This window comes from Megalobrama amblycephala, linkage group LG1, assembly GCF_018812025.1.
Source record: "Megalobrama amblycephala isolate DHTTF-2021 linkage group LG1, ASM1881202v1, whole genome shotgun sequence".
Lineage (NCBI taxonomy): Eukaryota > Metazoa > Chordata > Actinopteri > Cypriniformes > Xenocyprididae > Megalobrama > Megalobrama amblycephala.
This window is the reverse complement of record NC_063044.1, coordinates 25,030,480-25,054,629: the sequence shown is the minus strand read 5'-3', so window position 1 is coordinate 25,054,629 and position 24,150 is coordinate 25,030,480.

Sequence of the window (24,150 nt, the reverse complement as noted above, 5' to 3'; positions counted from 1 at the left end):
GTCCAAATAAGGGCTGACGTGTAATTCAATGGCATTCTGTGGTGGTGTGAACCTGTGGTTTTGCCCCGTTGAGGTCAAAGGTTTGTTTAGGGTCCAGGAAGTTTATATAATTAATTCTTGGCTGAAAGTGTCACTTATTATATAAACCAGAATTAACTGGGAGGTTGGACAATGAATTATTATGTCACAGGTGTGTTATGTCACCTTGCATGAGTGATACAGCCAGTAGACTAACATTTAATGTTTACAGTGACGCTGAACGAAAGATCTGTCCTGTAGCATAATTTTTTTGTGTGCGAGTATTCTGCTGTTGACTCATCTTTGCTCTGTGTTGTAGAATAGAGAGGCAGTTTTCCTCCAGTAGAGCTCGGGGCTGCTGTGATAAAGTATCTAATATAACCTCTCTGTCTACTTCAGATTCAAAGCATTTCACCTGAGCTGCAGACTCGAGCTGTCTGAATGAACGAGGCCATGCATGAGGGATTGTGTTTAGTGAGTATGTGTATGCTGGTATCCGACTGATGCTATCGGGACACTCTTGTTTTTAAGTGAATGGATTACGCGGCTAGGCACTTGCACGTAGGGTGGTGTACGTGTCAGGCTAGCAGTTTCAGGTCTGTTCAGCAGTTGTAAAGGAACTAAAGGTCATGGGGAACTCTCTGACCTACTGACCCAGGGACAGTCTCAGGTCAGTTTTACAGGCAGCACTTGAATTTCATCAGGCGGTGTGGTGGTATGACAGGGAGGTGAGGAAACCATCTATCAAACAAGGGACAGCTAGGTGACACGCTAGCCAGGTTAAGGACACGGACGCTCTGCTCAAGCGCCGGGGTCTGGTTCTCTTCTCCTGGGGTCGTGGGCATTCTCTCTGGCTCCCACGGTAGCTCCCTGTGCACTGATAGATGGTGTCAGGGTCGGCCAGCGGGTCGATAGCCATTCTCTTATCTGGTTAAGCAGCGGTCATGTTTGCTGATGGTGATGGACGCCTGATTGAGCTGTTTTTCCTACTTTTTCACACATACCGCACTCGAGGAAAAGCATGCACTAATGGCTCAGTGTTTTGGCCATGTTTAGACAGGAATGTTGACCTTACCTGCAGTTCATGGTCATGTTCTGGAAAAATCCATTAAAAGGATAGTTCACCCAAAACTGAAAATTATCCCATGATTTACTCACCCTCAAGCCATCCTAGGTGTATATGATTATCTTCTTTCAGACGAACACAATTGGAGATATATTTTAAAAATATCCTTAGTCCTCCAAGGTTTATAATGGTTGTGAATGGCTGGTCAAATTTTGAAGACAAAAAAATGCATCCTTCAAAAAAAAAAAAAAAAAAAAAAAAAGAATCCATACAACTCCAGGGGGTTAATAAAGGCCTTATAAAAACCGTTAGAGGCGTCTAAGTTTATGATACGATATATCCTGTGTCATACATCGCATCACGGGATACTCATTTTCATGCAAATCAACTTGTGCATTCTACGTATAGTTATCCACCGGAAACTCGTTATTTTACTTTATAAAGATTTAATAAGGATTTGTTTTACACAAACACATCGATTTGCTTCAGAAGGTCTTTATTAACCACCTGGAGACATATGGATTCTATGGATGGATGCATTTTTTTGTCTTCAAAATTTGACCAGCTATTCACAACCATTATAAAGCTTGGAGGACAAAGGATATTTTTAAATATATATCTCAGATTGTGTTAGTCTGAAAGAAGATAGTCATATACACCTAGGATGGCTTGAGGGTACAGAGCCCCTGAAGGGATGTGATGGTGGAAAAAAATTGGGATGGAAAGACTTTTTTTTTTTTCCCCCAAATCTTTCATGTTCACATGCAACAATATTTTGCGTTCCCTCACAAAACTTTTGCGTTCCCTTGCAAAACCTGTTGTGAGCTCAGACAAACACATTGTTAAAACACAAATGCAGCTATTTCCAATCATAGTAACCTAGACAACAAGCTTTTTTCCTCAAATGTGCTTTATAATGTATAAATTGGTGTCTATGAGCAGGTGGCAGAGAGACAAGTCTGAAGGGACCATCTGAAAAGTGCAAAACTCAAAACACTTTTGCTCATTTTATATTATGAAAAATACTCAACTTCACTGTAACACACTGTACTGTCACCAAATTCAGTTCATCCGTCACTGCTCTCCTGCTGGTTGTACTGGAACCCTTAGTTTGATATGAAATACATAACTTTAATGATTATGTATTATGAAACAAAATGAATAACTTCACTGTTATTAGTAAAAATATTAAATCAATTGTAATGCCATCAAATTCAGTAAGCAATTATCATGCAAAAGCTATTGTAAGTATGTAAGCTGCGTACCAACATGATTTGTGTAAAGAAGGCCTTTATGTGCTATTACTTGCCAGACTAAGTGTTGTTGTATAACCAGCAGGAGAGCAGTGATGTGTTAAATGAATTTTGGTACACTATAGTGTGTAACATTGAAGTTAATGACTATTTTTGTGGTAACGCTTTTCTGATTTTGCGCTTTTCAGACGGTCCCTTTGGATTTGTCTCACTGCCGCCTGCTCATAGAGACCAATTTATATTATAAAGGTTGTTTGAGGAAAACTGGGTTGTTGTAGCTCGTTGTCTGCGTTACTATGATTGGAAATAGCTGTCATTTGTGTTTTAATAACTTTTAGCTCATGAGTTATTGATCTGGGAAAAAAATTGCCAACTTTACTGAACCTCAGAGTTAAGCACTGACCGCATTTCTTTATACTTGAGTCCAACAAGTTCAAACTCTATGAGCCGCGCATTATTTGTATGCACTATTAACATACGGAGCTGACTGAAACACTACTGCCAGCAAGCGGGACATTAAAAAGGAAGTGTTTGTCCGAGCTCACAACAGGTTTTGCAAGGGAATGATAATATCTTTGTGAGGGAATGCAAAAGTTTTGCGAGGGAACGCAAATATCTTTGTGAGGGAAAAAAAAATAAAAAAATCCTCCCATCCCAAATTTTTTTCACCACCATGTCCCTTTAGGGGCTCCGTATGAGGGTGAGTAAATCATAGGATATTTTTCATTTTTGGGTGAACTATCCCTTAGTTAAAGTAGTTAAAATTTCAGCCCATGTCATTTGGACTTAATCATGTATAGTACCATATCTATGTAGATTTGTAATTGTATTGTTCGTTCAATATTTTCTTCAATAATAATAATAATAATAATAATAAAAATCTATGTATTCTTTATTATTATTCTTTTCACATTTTAGAGTTATTAACTGATTCCTGCTCTGCACATACTGGGCTTCTCTCAACTAAGAACATACATCATGAGGTGCATTCTGGGAGGTTTTTTAAAAAAAATTATGGATTTTCTAGGTATGTTGGCTTGCTTTTCCTTGTATATCCACCCCAGCACAACCATAAAGGGACAGGGGGAAAAACTTTTTTTTTTTTATAAAGAAATTCATAAGCAAGCACAATTTGTATTGGTCTTAAAACTAATTTCAAACAGTTTAACAGCTTCAGATGAAGAGGTTTTTATTAGTGATGAATCAGATATTGTTAAGTCATCCTTTCTACACAAAAGCATTCACACAGGTTGAATGAGAATCATTCTCATACACATATAACTATAAATAGTTCTTTATATAATAGTGACACGCCAAAAATATCTGTTTGTCTAGATGCGTCACATGTTATCTACTGTTCTGCTGCGCATCCTGCCTTGTACTTTCAGCTCAATCCCAATGTTATGTTTAATCTGGGAACACAGGCTTATTAAAATAATGACGACTAAGGGATTTTCTCTCTCTATTCATGTTCAAAGAGATCTTTGTCCTTCAGTGCAACCTACTTGAAATTTTGCCCAGAAAGTTGATGCTGCCCGATTGTTATCAGCAGGCCCTAAAATCACCCTGTTTATATCCTCTCTCTTGTAATTTAAACCACTTGCTTCTTATTAGAAATCTGAGATATGCTGCATTTTTTTTTTTTTCTTCTCTTTGTTTTTAATCTCATCTCATCCCTGCGTAAAATATTAATTCCCCTTCATATCAAATGACATTAAAATGACAGCTTGAAACGGATATTGCTCCTCTGACAGCTCGTTATGAAGATGGGCAGGTCTGGAGCACAATGAATGGCTCTGTGCCACTGCTAATCTAGCAAACCCTATTATTTAACTCTGTCTTATATATATGTATTCAGTGTGCTTATGTATAATTAATTGAAGCTGTTTTGGCCTCAGAACAGCTCCTGAAACACAGGAAGGAAACACATCCTCTGTGTAGTGACAGTTCAAAGAGAAATGAAAGTGAGATGTGAAAAAGTGAAATGTTACTGTATGCTAATTTTATACATTCACAAAACAAGTGGGTGTTCATATTCCTGGACCTTATTCATTAACACTTTCATTTCAACATAATTTCTGTCAAATTCAACCGTTCCAAAACTTTGTGCCAAGAATAATATTCACCTGTAAAATACTGATGACTGTTATTTCTCCATTGCAAAGCAAAATGAAATTGGCAGAAAGTAATGTGGGTTGCCAGGTTTATGTAACAAAAACAGACCAATTGCTATTCAAAACATGCCTAATCACGGCCAAACCTAGCCCAATCACTTAAAGGCCCACTGAAGTGCCTTGAAATGCACAGCATTATTATATGTTGACATAATTTCCACTGAAACAGGAAGCATTGCATAGTTATTCTGGTGCAACTTCACACGATCAGCAAGGTGCGTGAAATAAAAACAAAGCTATTTTTGGACAATACCAGCAACACTTGTGACGTCAAGGGGCTAGAATAAACAAAAGAGGCTGCTGAAAGAGTAATGTTTTATTTTGCCAACGCGTTTCGACGCACAGGCCTTCTTTGGGGCTAAAAGATTATAGGTTTGTATAGGTTCCTTTAAATACAAACAGAGACAAAACTCAAACTTGCAAACAACCAATGGAAAAATTAAATAATATATCATCCACCAATCACAAAACTCATCGAACAAATAATCATGCATCAACCAATGGTTTGCTTGCACTCAAAAATGAGTTTTAGTGTTTTAATATACAATACAATTTTTCCATTGGTTGTTTGCAAGTTTGAATTTTGTCTCTGTTTGTATTTAAAGCAACCGATACACACCTGTAATCTTTCAGCCCTGATGAAGGCCTGTGCGGCGAAACGCGCTGGCAAAATAAAACATATATATATATATGAATGTGGCACTTTCATGGAGTAAAACCTAAGCAGACATTATGAATCATTTTTTAACCCACTCCATTAGAGTCCATTAACATAACGTGAGTTCTGTGCAGAGTCTCTGAGCTTCGCTGGACACGACTCAGCAAATCCATTTGCTAAAATAACAGTATAATTGCGCTAACCTGCTCTCCAGAGATTATTTCCTCTGTGCAGACACAAATATGAATTCACTTAATATAGGCAATTTGATTTGGAGGGGGAGTTGCATTGCTGTGGATATTATCCAGACTTTTGGGAGACGTGTGGTGTTGAATGGCAGAGGTGTATCCTTGCAGATGTGCGGGACATGACGCAAACTAAGTAGCCAGGAAGTCCGTTGGCCCATGGTGTGGCGTGCCAGTCGGGATTGACAAAATGGTTCTCCGTTATAAAGATTTCATTCACCCAGAAGACTGCGGCTATGAATATGAATGTGTTTTTTTAGCTGTCTGTATGCAGAGACATGTTCCGATCAGAGGGGGCCTGTAGGGACACATTAAATCGAGCCGTTAAGTGGTGGAGGAGAGTGGGTGGCTGCAATGACTGAGTTTGACAGCCTGCGTGATTTTCCGAAGAGCAGGACCAGGGGCGGCTTTGGGTTTGAGGGACCCTGGGAAAGATAATGAAAATGGGCCCCATTGGTGTAAAAATTTGCAGAATATAAAAACATCAATAGCACTACTAGCACCATTAGTGTGCTTTGAGTGTTAAAAGTTGAAGTCTGTGCTCATTTAAATGGATATATTAACATTATACCCCTCATCTGCAAATGAGCGATCTGCGCAGGTTGGTCCTGCTTGTTAAATTTAATGGGATGGTTTAGATGTGTCATACTCTGCTCACTTCCTGTGTTCACATGCCTGGAGGTAGAGGTCTACATTCCCGCAGCTCTCCCAACCCAATAAGATTTCTTGCTGCGCGGGATTCAATTTTGAATGAAAGGTGGATTGCGGTCGGTAACTATTGTGTACTTTAGGCGGGAGCAAGCGGTCTGACAGTAACCTGGTCACTCCCAAGATGCTTTGACATCAGCACATCTGTGCTTGATCTTGAGATGAACAAAACTTTCTGCAGTGGTGGCGTTCACACAGTCCCCATTTCCCTGTCCTGAGAAACCTGGCAAGATATGTTCTTTGCGTTAGAGGTCTGTACACCTTCAGAGAACATTCAACCTTTGTGATCGGATTTTGGAGGAGAGACGTTCTGAAACAGTCATCAGTCAGCGCCATTATGTTCTTGCGTGGATGTAAAAAAAGATTTAATTTTGCAGTATAGCTAGTAAGCCAACAGTTTTCATTTATATGTATTTTAGCCTATAGTTTTGAGGGACATGTTGTAGGCTATTTAATTTAGCCTATTTTTCTCTGATATTTAGCCTATTATTCTTTGTGACATTTTTTCTCTGACATTTTTTAGGGTGTTGACAGCATCATAAGACAAATAACAAATACAAATCTTGTATATAACATTTCATATTTGTTATCCCCAATCACTCTCTTTCTTTAGGGGAAGTTTAAATGCAAGATGCTTTTGAAAACAATCTATATTTAGCGAGACCCATCAGGTCAGGAAGAAAATCACTATATGCGGATAGCGGGTGAACACAGTGAATTTTAGGCGGGTGCGTGCGGAATAGAACCTTGCAGGAGTGGAACGGAGAAAAAAAAAACAGTCCCGCGCAGCCCTCTACCTAGAGGGGTCACGTTGGTTCTCAGATGGCCATCTACGCTGAAAAAAAAAAAAATATTTTCATAATTTATTATCACAACATTTTTCTTTTGTCAAATCATCTTAGATAATTAATGTGGTTCAGATAACATAATATTTTGAGTTTCTGTTGATTAAACCAATCGCCTTCATTTTTAATTTAAATGAACTCAAATTTTTAAGGCAACCAGGTAACTTACTTTTTTAAGTTAAACCAACAATTCTCTGAGTTTAGCTCCAACCCCAATTAAACACACCTAAACTAGCTAATCAAGGTCTAATTAGGCATACTATAAACTTCCAGGCAGGTGTGTTGAGGCAAGTTGGAGCTAAACTCTGCAGGACAGTGGCCCTCCAGGACCGAGTTTGGAGCCCCCTGACCTATAGCAAGGGGGTTCAGTCCTGCTCGTATAGGGTCACTATGCTGCAGAGTTCATCTCAAACTCTAGTTGAACACCTGATCCAGATAATCAAGGTCTTCAGGATCACTAGACTTCAAGACAGGTGTGTTGGGGAAGGTTGGAGCTAAACTCTGCAGGACAGCAGCCCTCCAGGAGCAGGTTTGGACAACCCTGATTTATAGGATGGGCCAACCCTGAGTGAGACCGCACACATGCTCCCTTGAGGTTCCTTGACCACTAACCATACTGCATGTAAACATGGCAGTCTTGCTTTAAATATGGGAAATTCTCATGTGAAATGTCATGTGGTACAAAGAGGCACATCTTTGTGAGAGTAATAGTGTGAGAAAGCGTGGGATTTAATTGGCACTTTGGGGACAAGATCTACTTCTATTGTGATATGGACGTAGAATGAGACAGGAGGGGCTAAATGCCTCGTCACCTGTGGCCACTTGTATGTAATACCTTTGGGAACGGGTGGTTTTTAACGTCTCCACTGGGGATTTTGTCCATTTATGGAGATCCCTTTTATACAACCCTCTTACACAACTCCTTTGTCACGCTAAACCAGGGTTTCTCAATCCATTCCTACGCTGCACATTTTCAGTATCTCACTAATCTGACATGGCTCGTTTAGTTCATGGAGCCCTCTACTAATAAGCTCATGAGAGAATCAGGTGTGCGAAGTAAGGACGATATCCAAAATGTTTCAATTGAGCAATCAAACAAAGTCTTATAAAGTGGCCTCAATGGCACGTAGATAAGTTGGAAAGTCCCCCTAAAAGTATATTTATCACACTTTAAGCACACTCTGTGTGCTTTCAATGAAGAATAAGTTTCATGAGTTTTTCCTCGGCTTTCATCCACAGATCGGCTCAGGGAGAGGAGGGATTCTGGACCAGTAATACCGGGAAGCGATCCATAGATCATCTGAGCTGTGATGGCAGTGCTAGCAGTGTTAGGGCTTGTTTATGTGTTTACATCAGTGCTGTCGCTGACTTGATCTGCAGCAGCGGTAAAGTAACGTGGTCACTCTGACCATGAGTGTGAAGTCATGGGGTTTGAGAGAGCTCCAGCACTCTGCATATCAGATCATTAGCAAACCAGCAACAGCCATAATGACGCTTTGGGGGTTATAGAGAGGCAATGATCATTTTTTACGGGGAAAGTGCAGCAGTCAATCTACACATGCCAAAATGGTCTCAGTCCTGAGTCTTAAAGAGCTTCTAATATCTGCTACAGTAGGTTTACATATTGCTTGTTTGCTGGAACCTGGTGCATGTGTGTATTGGACTATAGGTTATTCCTCTTCGGTGGTTCTGTCCACTTCAGTCCTAAAGCGTCTGGCACAGATGAGAGCAGACTGTCAGGCACCTCTCTATGGGTTTTCTATGACTGTAGTTTAAATGTATAAAATATTTACTTAGGGCAGTGAATGTGAGGCTAGTCTTGCATAGCCAGACTTTTGACTTGCAGCATTCAGTTCGGTCCACTTTAAACTTTATTCAAGCCAAGAATCAACTAGTTAAACAGGAAGAGATCATCTCGAACACAGTTTGTTTTATTTTTAAGTATTGTTTAGGGAATGTTTATCTGAAATAACTGATGAAAAATGCTATAGAAATAATGCCTGCACCAAAAATGCCAAAGTAGAACTGGATGTGTGTAGACTTTGTAATCATAGTTTTCGATTCTGCATTGTGGAGGATTCAGCAAATCGCCATGACCTGGCACGCTCTGCTGGGACTGTACGGCATCACCCCGCCACTCACTGTAGATGTAGACTTCAGTTGTCGTCACCGATGCCAGTTAATTTCACGAGTGAAGGTGAGAGTCTCAGTGCTTGAGTTTAAAGTTGTGTTTGTCCAGTGGCCTGTTACGTGAAGCCGGTTTCATTTGTTACCCAGGTAAGTTTGAGATTAGTTTGAGAAAACTCTGTTTTTTCGGGCTCATGAAGGTGGATTGGTTTTTAGCGGGTTTCATCGCCATGGTAACTTATGCTACATGGCTATTCTGCTCCGGAACAGGTTTTATTCTGGGTTAGAAAACCAAAACTGGACCAATCAGCTGTGAGTAAAATGACATGGATCTGATTCAATAAAGCCAGATAAAGTCAATGTCAACTGTTTTTATTGTTGATTATGATAGATTATTGTTCAGTTTCAGCCTTAAAGGTGCTAAAGAGGATGTTTTGTTTTATACATTTTTGCAATATTACTTGAAACTGTCTTTACTAACTGATAAAAGACTATTTATTAGGTGCACTGAAAGTAATAATATTAATATACATCATCTGTGCACGAGGTAGGGCCTTAAAAATATCAGCCAATCGCGTAAACGATTGGCCCTCTGGCTTGTCAATCACTGCCATGACGTTCCTTGTGAGAGACGAGCGCGGCTGCGCTTTCCAGTAACTTTCCACACTCTACAGGCGCCGCATGCAATGTTTTTCTCAGGAGACAGGAGTAACAACTGCAGATTATGAGTTACCTGCGGTGAGTCCAACATAATGAATCCACTAACACGACACAGCGAATGCCGGTGGTAAACACTCGTGTTCCAATACTCGTGCATGAGTTTTGGGAGGCGTTCCTTTGAAATGAGCTGTGAAGGAGGGGGGTTGTTCTTATGCATGCGCTCATTTCAAAAACTCAGTAACAGTCTTTGGATTCTCAGTTGACGAAAAAATCCTCTCTATCACCTTTAACTACTAATCTCAGAAAGATTCATGCTTAAGCCCAGCTAACAGGGGACGTTCTCATAACTTTGGCTAATGTTCTCTCAAAGATACGAACAAACATTTTACTAGTAACATTAATAGAACGTTTGTTCAGTGTTATCTGGACTGTTCTCAAAAGTTTAACACAAAAATGTTATTCATACAATGTTTGTAAAAGTTTTTTTTTTTTTTTTAAATGTCCTCATAAAATTGGGAGAAAACATTCTTAGAACAACATTCTTGTAACATCCTTTAAACATTTAGTATGTAACTAACCTCAAATGAATAAGGCTGTGTTTGTCATCCCAACATCCTTGGAACGTGGGAAAGTTTTGTAGGCTGTCCCATAGTTATTGTTCCTGACTTTTCTCTTAAATTTATGTAAAGGTTATGCAAGTTTGTTTTGAAAGTGTTTAATCCTAGGTTCATGATACAAATACAAATTAGTATTTGATGAATGTTCTCATAATGTTGTCAGAAAACATGCTTTGAACAACATTTTTCAATTGTCCTTTAAATATTAAGGATTAAAACCTGCTCAGTCTTCATGTGTGTCCACACTACAGAGTGTTAAACTGAAGCAGTGTTGGAGGTTTTTAGATAATTAAGTGATGATTGACCATTAGTAAACATTTGACATCACCATTATGGTGATCAGTGTTTCATGTAATTGTGCTTTTGACTCTTGATTTTGTTGTTAGTTTTCCTCTTGTTGCTCTAATAGTGTGTTCAGAAAGCACATTTGTTGCAATAGAGGAAGTTTAAAAAGAATAACATCAGGTGATGTTGGCTGTTAATTATTGTCATTGCGAAGTGGTCTGATTCACTGTTCAGAAGTGTGTTGACGTATTTTCTATTGACCATGTGATACTACTATGATAAACAGATTTTCTGAAAATGATGAAAACATATTCTGAGCAGGAAGTTATTAACTACAGTGTTATTTATACACACAGACATCAACAATCAGCATATGAAACTCATTCATGGTGACATGCTTCTTGCCAGCACACAAAACTCATTGCTCCCAGCATACATTTTGGCATGAATAAATTATGCAGCTGAATTCTTTTACTATTTAGATTTGAATAATTTTTGATTGTCACCATTGCTGAGGTTTGTATGATGTCTTAAGTGTGTCTAAGTGTGTTTTACACAGGAGGTTCCAGTGTTTTTGGAAGAGCGCACACAGATTTCTTCAGTGTTACAAGTGATCTTTCTGTCACAACAGCTGAATGTATTACCTTTTTTTATTCATTAATGCTTCAACTTCATATTTAAGCCAGTCATTGAAACTAAAAGCAGACATGTCAATATGCTTTTTCATCTATCTTGAGCAATGCACAAATGTTCACTGAAAACACTGAAGGAGAAATAAGTTAAAAAAAGTCAAGGGTCAACTAAAGCAAACACCGATCACCAACATAGTGACTTCAAACAAAACATTTGTAACTAAACAACATTTAAACTCTGTTTATCGCAATACATGTTGCAACTTTTGTACATGTTTGAAGAAATAAATTCAACAGCTTTATACTCGTTGTTTCCCATTAAAGCTTGGATGCGTCAGGATATTTATTAATATAAATCCGATTGTGTTCATCACAAAGAAGAAAGTCATATACATTTACGATGGCTTGAGGGTGAGTAAAGCTTTAGGTAATTCTCATTTTAAAGTGAACTAATCCTAACTGTATCTTGACTACTTTAACTTGTGAGTAGCTTGTAACTTGTCAAACTACAGTTTAAGAGTATCTTCCACAACACTACTTCCACTGTATGGACATCTTTTTTGGTGTTCCACAGAAGAAAAAAGCCTTACAGATTTGAAATGGCATGAGTGACCGTAAAATTTTTTAAATTTTAGCTTGAACTATCCCTTCTATTTCTATCCTTCACATATGTGGTGCCACTGGTCAAATTCTCATCTGTATGTATCTACTTGTATAGAGTATGATTCTGCCCTAGTTTGGACCATGGACCAGTATTGCTTAATTTAGCCTGCAGAAGAGCATAGGTTTTCTTGTGTGGTCTGACGTGGATGAAGTCTACTGCCAAACAGGTCAGGTGGTGTGTGCTGTGGTCTGGAGGCTGTCACAGGCTAACACCACCACCACCCACTGCTGCTGAGCCTCCTGCCATGCGACCAGCTTACTGCTAATGCTTGAGATAATCTGCCTCCACTTCCACCTCCACAGCACCCTGCTCACACACACACACACACACTTATTTGTATAGTATGGTGTGGACTTTGCCACAATTGTTTTATATTGAGCCAGTCAAATTTGCTGTACCCATAACCTCAAAAATCACTTACAGAAACCTTTTGGCATTTTTATGATATCCTTAGCCTGCATGAAGCTGATGTCATGTGGACCACTGGGAACTCTCATAATATTGGTATATCTAAAAAAAAAAAAAAAACCACACACACACACAGAAAGATATGCTTTCGGGGTTGGATTTATAATGCAGACTTCTACAGCCACTCTCCCATGTGCACGCACACACACAGTGGCATTTGATCAGTAATTTATGAGCATGCTAACTCATGCGCACACACACATGCTAAGACTTAAATACACACATGCACCCTTTGAACTATGCAGAAGTATCTACGCCCGAGATCAATGTGTTTGCTAAAGGTACGAGAGGAAGTTTTCATGATGTTTTTTTTTTTTTTTTTTTTTTTTTCACGGTAAAGAGCCATGCCACAGGTGAGGTTTCTCGTTTTTCATGTTTTGTTTCATTCTTTTGCACCTCAGCCCTGTCTGCAAACACACTCAACCCCTCAAATCTCTCAAACAAACTCTCCGACATTACTCATCAGTTCATGTGGATGTCATCGTTCTAACAGTTTCCTCCTCAGCTCTTATCTCTAAATCAGATTCTTCATTATCATTTAAACAGATGTGGGAGACAGGTACATTTATTGAAGAAATCACTAAAGTTCTTTTATTTGTCACTGATACAAAAGGAGCCCAAAAGTACCACTGTAATTCAATGGATAATTTGACATGCTAGCTTTATTCTTTGAAAAACCTTAAACTACAGTATAAATACCATGTTATATGAATATGGTAATCATCTGGTACCATGGTATCAACTTCCACTTTATTTTAGGGTCTTTTAACTAGTTGCTTATTAGCATGCATATTACTATGACATTGGCTGTTTCTTAGTACTTATTAAGCACATATTAATGCCTTGTTCTGCATGACCTTATTCTACATTCTTAATCCTACCCAATACCTAAACTTGACTACCTTACTAACTATTAATAAGCAGTAAATAAGGAGTTTACTGAGGGAAAAGTCGTAGTTAATAGTTTATATGTGTTCCTTATACTAAAGTGTTACTGTATTGGTAATGTTGATAAGCCATATTAATTAACCATTTTTATTAATTAATTATAATTAATAAATAAAAATAATTAATTAATAATTATTTTTATTAATTAATTAACCATATTTAAAACACAATAAAAGTAGATGATGATGAAATTACATATAAAGATTAGAGATGCACAGAAATGAAAATTCTGAGCCGAAACCAAAAATTCACAATGCACTTGGCCGAAAACTGAAAATAAATAACAAATTAATAATCAATTAATTATTCGAACTTATTTAATAATCAATACTCAAATAGCTAAAACTGAGTTGTACAAGCATTCAAATTGCACATAGTTTTTATATCAACTTTTTATTAACAGAATTCTTTCTACTCTGTTTTACTGACATCTTTCCCCAGTTGAAACGCTGATTGGGTGATTACATGAGACAGGATTCATTTTGGTAAATTGTACTGTATCTTTCAACATACCTTCTGATGTTCACATTTGTTTATTTCATGCTATAACTAGAAGTAAAGAGGAGATGAGATGATCGGTTCACGTGCACTTTATCCGTGCTGATACTTGAACTGAGGTGCCACAGCTATCACGCTGTATTAAAGAGCGCCAAAACAACATTTATTATTTAAATTTCTTAATAAATTAGACAGAATTTTAAAGTTTAGACTGCATCATATTAAAATGAACAAAGCACAAAGCTTTTTGCGATTATTGGATGGCAGGCACGCTACAAATGTTTAGTGAAGGTTTGTTTACGCTGCACATCAACAGAAAACAGTACAGACTAAAAGATTTTAGATTTAAGAAACCATATCATTACAGATTAAAATCGAGAAATTAATATTATCAATCCAGAGCTAGTGTCCGGACAGCAGACACGTTTAACTGTTGTAGCTTATCCACATTGTGTGCACAAAATAGATGCAGAACACAGTCAAAACATGCCATCAGAGAAGCGCTAATTAAACGTCTGTTTCGGTCACTGTTTTCTGCCTTTCAAAACCATTTTGGCCAAAAACTAAAAAAATTTAATTTTAGGTAGCTGAAATTTCAGTGCATCCATAAAGATGTACTTAATTCCTACTAAAGTGGGCCAATTATTGCATTCAATATACATTTATTGAATAATATAAAATATAATGCATTTTCATGTAATTGCAATAAACATGTCTGAAAACATTATAGTACATTCAGTTCATTATTGCTGTTAAAATTAAATTGTGCTAAAATGTATTTTTTTGTGACCACTGCTCTTATGAGCACAAAAGTAAGTTTAATAAGTGTCTAATAAGTCTATGTGTTGGCCCTCACTGTCAGTTTAGTAGTTTAGTGTTCAAGTTTGTCAGCAAAGGCCTCCAGCTGCATTCATCTTGTTTCCTCCCGTGTGCCCCGGGCGCACTGCTGTCATGATGTCATCCACCTGTGCAGACAAGAATCTGCTTTCTATGTGGCAACGCTGAACAAAATAAACTGGTTACTGGTTCAGTAACCAAAGAACACAACGATTCAGTCAGGAAGACTTCACACAGCGACGGCAAGTGCATCAACCTGAACAATAATAATAGGACGGGACAGAACGGAGGTCTAGGGCAAGATAAATCTGTGTTTGATCGGGCTGTAAGACATGCTGATAAGGGTCTGTCTGGGGCGGAAAATGACTCACGATTGTGCGTTTGTATCTGTAAATCAGCAGACCTGCGTTACAGTGTCTGCCTGTGCAGTTGACATTACAGAATAGCTGTGGCATTAGGTGAGTGTTCGCTCGATATGCAAGATTGCCTGTGCGGTAGAGCACATGTTGTCCCACTTTGATTTTTGTCTTTTTGAAGTGACAGGAGCCAGAGGTGTTTTCTGGCTCAGTACACTGGGTGTAGATGTGACAGGATCATTCCTGCCAAGTGGGCTAGGATGGCGGCCCTGCACATGGGCATGTCTGTACAAGGCCGTCTCAAGCTTCCTGTATGCTGTATAAACTTGTGAGTGAGCAAATTGCTTGCAGATAATCATAGGCATTATTCCCGCCTAGATAATCATGCTGCCGCGAAGGGTTGTGGGTAATGATAGTGATAGTGGCTTTGGAAAGAGTGATGTCATCGAGGAGTGCAAAAGGCAATCTGGTGCTGGTGGCCAGATAAAGGGCAAGGGCTCTGGTGGGGTGGCTATGTGTGTCTTCCCAGAGGACAACTGTAGTGCTCTTTCACAGGAGGCCTAATGGAGTTCTGCAGTTACTGTAGCATACATTCAGCTGTCCCTGCTGGGAAATCCAGAATGAGTTATACATTGGTCCAGACTGGGTTATGCTAGTTAGAGTTGGTGGATCAGCATAGTCAACCAGCAAAACTGAGTTGGTGTAGTTGGTCCACCAGCACTCAATTCCCATGCTAGGAACCAGCAAACCTGCAACCAGCATCCCATGACATAGCAGTAGACACAGATTGTTCACATGCAGCAAAAGCTATAAGACTAATGTAGATGTCATGGCTATAGATAGATAGATATACACAGTTGCATGAAAAAGTATAGGAACCATTTGCAGAATCTGTGAAAATGTGAATAGCTGGGGGGTGAAAACTTTTGAACAGGATGAAGATGTCCAAATTTTTCTTATTTTGTTAAAATATCTTTAGTACTGGCCTTCAGAAGCAACAGAAGATACTTGCATGTTTCCCGGAAGACAAATTATGTACAATTTACCTTGATTTTCAAATTCAAAAAGTTTTAGTCACTGCTGGAAAGGGATCAAATATGCAAAAAAATCCTTGAAAAATGAAGTATCTGCTGGAGGATTTTTCTGAAGAACATTGGGCAGTTTAACTGTTCAGGACAAAAAAGGGACTCATGAACAACCATCACAAAACAAAACAAAAAAGTTGTGGATCATCCAGGTAATGACACACAGTATTAAGAATCAAGGGTTCGCAAACTTTTGAATGGGGTTATTTTAACTATTATTTTTAATATTTGTCTTGTGGATTATATGTAAACATCTTTTATGTAAAATATCTTACTCAGGACAGTACTAAATAAAAAAAATAACATGCATTTTGTATGATCTCTCTTATTTTGTTTTCACAGATTCTGCAAGTGGTTCCCATACTTTTTCATGCAACTCTCTCTCTCTCTCTCTCTCTCTCTCTCTCTAAAAATATGAATATATAGTCTTGGGAAAATTTGATTAGTTCATATTGACATTTCTGACTGCAGATTTTGGGATCTAGGCAAATTAGAGCACAGTTCGAGACATTCTGAAATAAAGAAACATATGAGAAAGTTAGAGATTTCCTTTTGTTATTATTTTATTTTTTTTCTTGTTTCTTGTGCGTTTAGGGGACTTGCCCCAAATCTTGTATACCTTTTTTTTTTTTTTGAAAAACCCCTACGTCCTTGAGGCATGAAGTGCTGGGCTACGGTAGTGCATTTACTGTGTAAACAGACCCTTGTGAGGTCTTCACACACTCCTTCTCTCCATCAGCCCCATTCTGGGCCCCTCTGCTACTTCTCCTTGAGCACGTAGCTACCCCGTCCCTCCCTCACCTGCGTATGTAGCCACCCGCATTATATTTCCCTGTTCCGTCCACTGGCACACGCTCAACGTACATGTCGTCTGACAGTGATAACACTTGACAACATGTTTCCAGAGGCTGCATGAAGGACACAGTGGATTTTAACTTTGTTTCATCATAATATCACTGTAGCTCAAAGTGTACCTGTAACCATGATTGCGTATTCATTCATTTGATCTTTAGTAGATTACAATAGCTCAGAATCTCATCGAATGATGACTGAATGGAATAAAAACCTTGAATAAGCCTGTTTGGTTTCATGTCTTCTCTCTTCTAATCCTTTATTGACTGTCCAACCGGTTGGCAAAGAATATTGTGCAATTCCCTTTGTGTGAAGCTTTAAAGAGTGCAAACAGAAAGATCTTTCCTCCCCACAGACTTGCTCTCTTTCTGTGGCTGACATTACATGAGGTATTCTGATGAGGTTTGACTCAATTAGCACTGGGTTTGCAGAATCAAAGATACCAAAGAGAGAAATTTTTGACAGGTGCTGATGAATTCAAGAGCGATTACATGTTCTGCTGCAGCACTGGCTGGACAGAGCACAGTGAATGTGGAAAACAGCGTATTGGGGCCACATTGCTTTTCAGATGAGCAAGCTGCAAAAGGGTATGAAATATCTGCTGAAGATATGAACCAGTTATGGCCCACACACCAGCCTAAGTTGATTTTGTACATTTTCTATAATGTGCCTTTACCAGTGATGGTAAACACACAGAAAATCAGAATGTTTTACTCTGAGATCTTAGCTAAGGATCTACACACCATTTAGCTGGATGTTTAGAAGTCACCGTTTGACTGCACATTGAGCTTCTTATCTGGGTGTTTTATATTAGCAGCAAATCGATCAGCGAATCTAACTTTAACGCGAACCTGGGTGCAAAAGTCCTATTGTTAAAGCACCTGAAGAAACTCATCTACCTACATAAAAAACCATGGCGATAGCCACGTTTACATGTACGCTTTTTTGTCATTCCGATTAAAATCATTCCGACTTAAAGATTCGGTGGACTGTTTACACGAGACGCTATCTAATCCGATATGGTGTTTACATGCACTGGCGCTTTCAGTCTGAATGACTTTGTGCCATGCGCACATTAGCTTATGTCCTGTTTGCCGCCTTTTATTCCTGTCAACATGGAGTTCCATTATTTCTTATGCACGCTATTTTTATGTGCTTTTAAGTGCTGCTCTTAAAGGATTAGTTCACTTTCAAATTGAAATTTCCTGATAATTTACTCACCCCCATGTCATCCAAGATGTTCATGTCTTTCTTTCTTCAGTCAAAAAGAAATTAAGGTTTTTGATGAAAACATTCCAGGATTTTTCTCCATATAGTGGACTTCAATGGCCTCCAAATGGTTGAAGGTCAAAATTACAGTTTCATTGCAGCTTCAAAGCGTTTTACGCGATCCCAGACAAGAAATAAGGGTCTCGTTTTCTAAAAAAAAAAAAAAAAAAAATGCTCATCTTGAACTAGCTCTCTTCTTCTTCTCTATTTGAATTCCAGCAGTGTAGACACTGTTAAGTGTATTACTGTCCTCCACAGGTCAAAGTTTGAACTAGTTGTTATATACTTGCACTAGCATATTGTATATGACAATTTAGAATAGAGGAGAAGAAGAAGAAGAGAGCTAGTTCAAAATGAGCATTTATGGTTAAAATGTATAAAATTTTAATTTTTTTTTTTTTAGAAAATGAGTGATGGTTTCTCTAGATAAGACCCTGATTCCTCGTCTGGGATCGTATAGAACGCTTTGAAGCTGCACTGAAACTGTGCAGTCTTTTCGACTGAAGAAAGAGAGACATGAACATCTTGGATGACATGGGGGTGAGTAAATTATAAGGGAATTTTAATTTGAAAGTGAACTAATCCTTTAAAACATCTCAAATGAGTAAAGCACTGGGGCTCTTGCTTTAGCTGACCTCTTTGCCTGCCACTGCATGCTGGGTAATGGCACAGTGATGTACTGGAGCCATCTTTCTCTAATGTCTGACACCACCAGCTTACAACCTCTCAATGTCCCTCAAGCTCTCAGCATGGGAAGGGCCTCACATATGGGATCTATACAGTATAATGATGGGCCATTAGCTAGCGTACCATCACTCTTTACATCATTATTCATCACCTGTATGGATGATTCTCCTGTACGGGGGTCACGAGACAGTGTTTTTATGCAGTAATGTAATGCAGATCACAGTCACGTAGCAGTCTCCAGTATTTTGTTGTTGTTGTTCAGTCTGTTTAGTTTTGTTTTCTACTGTGAAACAACGCCCCGGCCTTATGGAACAACTGATTAGTGCAAAACAAATACAATATGCATGTGCACGTGTACTATTCTGGTGCTGAAATTTGCGTCACGCGCACTGTACACGGACCTTCACATACTCATAAAAACCAAAGTATACTTTAGGCTTTAGAACTGGTCATTGTTCAAATCACTAACCCTAAGTACTACATTTCATTACATAACTCCGCCATTTGTGGAACAGACATGAATTATACCTCAAATCATGTGCCTTATTGTGGAGAGGTTTACAATTACTTTTGTAAGCGGTCAGACTTAAAGACAGGAAAATCCCTTAGACTTACATTGAAAAGGGGCTCCACACATATCTAGAGACCAGAATATCAGAGAATTTGTGGGCTTGTTTGACTTGGCCTAACAACCATTTAAAAAACAAAAAAACAAGCAGTATGCCTAAGTGTATCTAATGTGCATGTTTAAAAAAACGTATGATTCCAGTACATTGTTTCATAACAAAAAATCTTAATCCGTTTCATATCGCCAAGTACACGTCAAGCATGTAAGGCTGAGCTGCTGTTTTATACAGTATTTGATGAGCTTTGTATGTTGATCAATGTGTGCATATGAATAAATCCTAAACATTCATATTTTCAACATAGAAAGCAATCGAAAGCTAGGATTAAATTCATATGTATTTATGTTATGATCTCTTTGTGCTTTTTGAAGAACTGGTGGAACAGAAATCTCTGAATGATAAAGGAAAGATTTTTATGGGTTTGGAATGACATTAGGGTGAGTAAATGATGACAGAATTTTCAATTTTGGTGAACTAACCCTTAAGTGCTCCTAAATAAGCACTTAAAAGTTTAACTTCTTTCATTTATTTATTCTCTTACGACCACATATGAATTCCCTGGCAACCGCTAACTCCACCCTAGCTAGCACTGTGGCAGTTTTTGAGTTTTTCCAATCAAAAGAAATGTAAACATTGAGCCCTTTTTTTATTGTTTTTTTTTTGTTAGAAGAGGGGATATTAATGGTGATTGATATATTTCTTTTGCACTTCAGAGATATGATACAGTGTTTCCAAAAAACTTAGGCGTTCTGCTCTGTACTAGTAGACTAGCTCATATTTTCTGGATAAAGAAATGCGGCTACCGATGAGCCCAAAGGAAGGAAGTAAATAATCACGTACTGTATCTGTACTGTACACTCACCTCAAACTGTAGCTGTCAATCAACTTGTACCACTTATAACACCTCTCAGACATAAAGGAGCCTGTGTTTGTAAATCTTTTCAGGAAAAGAAAAAAGCAAGAAAGACAGACAGACAAGACAGTAAGACATTCTTTCTGCATATGAAGTGTCATGTTTCAGTCTCAAACAAATAGTCTCTTGTCTGTGGATGTGTTGGATTGTCCTGGTGCCATGAGGGCTGTTTTCCCCTCTCTCTGATTTGAAGATCACAGTTCAAACGGAGGACACGTTTATATAGATATCTGAGTGCTTGCCAATGAAGCAGTATTATGGAATGTCACCACATCAGCTTCTGAATGAGATAAACATGTTCATGCTATCTTGAGTTTCATACCTGTGCAGTCAAGGCATCAGTTCAGGGAATTCGTGCAGTCGAGCAAAGCCTGATGGGGTATTTTTTGCAGTGATAATCCTGTGCTGCTGGTCCACACCTTCGAGCAAAGGCCTGTTCCACACTGCACACAGAAACTGAGCGACAGCCTAACTGCAAAACACACTGGAGTTCTATTAAGGAAGTAAAGCCAGCTCTGAGTTACTATAATGAGCATTTCTTTAAATGAATAACTGGTATATATTATAAAATGCTATGCCACTGAGAATTATTGCAAACTTTATCATTATCAATTCTTAATCTACATGGAGTGGAACCAAAAGCCCAAAGTGTAGCTATGAACTGCCAGATTTACCAAACTACGTCTCTGTTGCCTTTTTTTTTTAAAAACAATGGCTGAGTAGCTCACTGTATTTCCTTATTAGTTGTAAAAGTTTGGTTTGTAGTGCATTTTCAATGTGTATAGCGAGCTACATGTGTTAAAAATGGGCACTGCTTTTTGCATGTGGTGTGAAACGGGCCTAATGTTCTCAGAGCTGCGCTCTATTTTCTATTCCATCTCTGCAAACTTCACTAAAGCCCTAATATGTTTCTTATTTAAGGTGAAATTGTAGCAGACTACCATTTGTGCGACTAGAAATGGAAAGCGTTAATGCATGGCATGTTATGGCCAATGTTTGTCAGATGGTTTCAGGCAGTTCAACTCATTTCCTGTAATGTGTGCATGAAGACTGCAGTGGCTAATTCAGGACGAGTTGAAGATGTTTCCAGATAATCTGAAATCTGGGCTTCTTTATATTCTTTACATACGCAGAGATACGTTTGGACTTGGTGCCACTGGGCTGGTTTTTCTTCTAGCGAGCTCCTACCTGTCCTCCCTGCACCCGCAGGCGAAGCGTAATAAGAGGGTTTTTTCAGACGTGCTGCTGAGACTCGTTAGGATCTTTACAGTGGATCTGTTCATTCTGCCACCAAACCTAAAGCTCAGATCAATACATTTGGAAAGGCGTCAGTTTATGTGTGTCATGAAGTGCTCAGTTTGCGTCATGTTGGTTCACGCTGCTCATCTCACTAAGAATTTTGACAGTTGTTAACTGATCGGATGCTTCAGCGTTTCCACACTGGAGACGAGAGAAAGGCCTCTTCCTAAAATCTCCATAAATCTGTCCTCGGATTTCAGTCTTTCCAGTGCTACTTCACAGCAAAAGTCTCAAATGAAGGGCTGAGGAGAGATTTAGATGAGAGCCGTTGGCTTGGATCAGCTGGCTTCATCCTCTTCAACTGATGATTTCACATCAGTGGAAAAATGATTCATAAATCCAGCTTACATTCTCGGTGGCAACAAATCCCTTCAGTGAGCCTCAGCATCCACGCGGATCTGCTCTAATGGCACTGTCAACATGCGGCGGGCGGCAGTGAGCGCTGGGAGGCTGCCATGTCAGATAGAATCGCTGCAGAGAGAAGAGAGCACAGGCCCGCTGCTCCAAGCCGCTCCAAGCCGCTCCAAGCCGGTCCTGAGAGAGTTTTTGGCTGCTCCTGGTCTACCGCTATAGAGCCGGCCAGAGATAAATTCAGACCGAAGAGACATTTTTAGTAGCGATGAGAAGGCGTTGCAAATCCTTTTTTTGCCTTTTTGTTGGACTAATATATTTCATGTCTCTGTTGAGAGTTTAAAATAAACAACAAAAAAAGTACTGGAAACATGAGAACTCGAGTTACCCTTACTTAAAACAATGCTGCCCATGATCACGTGGCTCATTACTGCTCACAGAAAACTGCACCAATGTCTACTAAGACAGAATCTCAGTTGGCCCCTTTATTTACTACACTGCTAAAACCAATACCAAATCACCCACACAACAGCAAAATCACAAAGAAATACTCGATGAAGACGACACTTCGGTATTGAACAGTGACAGGGGCGTTGATTATTATTCACTGTTTATTACAAATGGGTGTGTTGTTGTTGATTTCTGAGACTTTTTACTTATGTTATTTAGTAGTAAATAGTACCAGATAGCAAGGTGACATTGATTCAATTCCATCAGAATCATCATTTTGGTTGAGGTTGAAAATGTAGTATTTGATTAATTTTCAGTGTTGAAAAGACAAACATTGAATCAATGTTGATTTTTGGTCAGCTTCATTTCCCCACTGGTGGGACTTGGATATCAATCCATGTGTCCCCTCATTCAACACATTAATGCAAATCCAAATCAATTGGGTACATTTCCATGAAATAAAGTGAGCGCATTCATGCTCCTCAAAGGATGAATCCTGTTAATTTTGTGAACTCATCATAGGTCATGAAACAAACAAACAAACAAACAAACAAAAAACCTGCCAACTGAGAGTGGATTAACAAATAACTCTCTCTAATCTATCAGTTGGAACTCAGTGAGATGAAGCAACTGAACATTATCATTATAGTAGTATTATTATTATTAGTAGTAGTAGTATTAATGTTTAATTAATGTTTTCCCCATCATGGAAAACATCTCCACCTCTCTACAGTGTTTTGGCTAGCTACACTGTGAAAAGTGAATATGGGTGTATGTTGGATTACCATAACTATTTGAGTCTATTTACGTCGTCTTTCTGCTTTCTGTATTGTAACTCAGTATTGTGCACTCTTTCAACTTAAACACATAGAAATTCACAACTACTCAAATATCCCACTTGCAGCCAACATATAATTCCCTGTGTCAGACATTTTTTTTCTGACCTCACAAGTCTGTCTTGAACTTTCTGCTTGACCGCCATTTTCTTTTTCTCCCCAGACTTGGATGAAAGGTAGGTTGGAAATTTGTTTTAATTAATATACTCATTAATGCAACATTTGAATGTGTGTTTTAGTTGTTTATGAGTTAATTAACGTTGTTTGTGAAGATTAATAAATATCATCTGATGAAAATGTGAATGGGGCTTTTCTTTGCAAATCTTGCCACCATAATTCTAGGGGGGTTTTGGATGGTCGTTATCGTGTTCCAGGTGGTTGTTTTCTGGCCGACTCTAAGGCTCTGTCCCTAATGGCACCCTCACGGGACCTTTGAGTATCGGGTAGAAGTCTGCTGTGGGCTTGGTAGAAGTGCGCATCGAGGGAATGCAGTGGCCACAAAGGGGTGTATGTGAGCACCATTTTGAAAACTTAAATGACTAAATTTACACATATGATTTAAGGCATCATTAAAGAATTAGTTCACCCAAAATGAAAATTCTGTAGATACTGTTGAATAAAGTTATGTTTTGTTTTTGCACAAAATGTATTCTTGTCGCTTCATAAAATTAAGTTTGAACCACTGTAGTCACATGGACTATCTTTAGTACCTTTCTGGACCTT